Here is a 635-nt window from a genome sequence, read left to right as displayed (position 1 = left end):
ATATGTGTTTTCCAGATTTCAAAACTGTTCCAATCGTTTAGCACTATTCCGGCCTTGTGCTCTATCTTGGATTCATGAACATTTACAAGACTAAACCAAGGTCTTGTTAGGAACGGCACCATTCCTCATGTTCACTTAGGTGAAGTTCGAATTATATCTCTAGCTACTAAGAGACTCGAACTTCATTAAGAGTTAAAACTCAACCTCAACCACGTAGCTATTTTTGCACCGATATCCTGGAAGGGACTAATTAAAGTTCGGTGCTAACCCGGTCACATAACAATAATTTGTTCTTACCCATTTAACTATGGAATAGCGGTACAACTATTACATAGTTGGGTTACCATCATTGGTGACTCTTTCAAAGAAAGGTTTCAGTCCCATTCCACTAGATGTTTCTTTAACTAAGTCTCTTGAAAGACCTTTTGTCAAAGGATCCGCTAGGTTCTTGTTTGTCTTAACATAAACAATATTAATAACACCGTCGGTTATTAATTGTTTAACATATTCATGTCTCAAGCTAATATGTCTAGACTTACCATTATAAACCTTGTTATAAGCTCTAGACAAAGTAGCTTCACTATCACAGTACAAAGAAATAGATGGCATCGGTTGTGGCCACAACTCAATATCAA

Source organism: Morus notabilis, unplaced genomic scaffold (assembly GCF_000414095.1).
Source record: "Morus notabilis unplaced genomic scaffold, ASM41409v2 Scaffold1379, whole genome shotgun sequence".
Classification (NCBI taxonomy): Eukaryota; Viridiplantae; Streptophyta; class Magnoliopsida; order Rosales; family Moraceae; genus Morus; species Morus notabilis.
The sequence above is the reverse complement of the archived record's forward strand: the minus strand, read 5'-3'. Positions refer to the sequence as shown.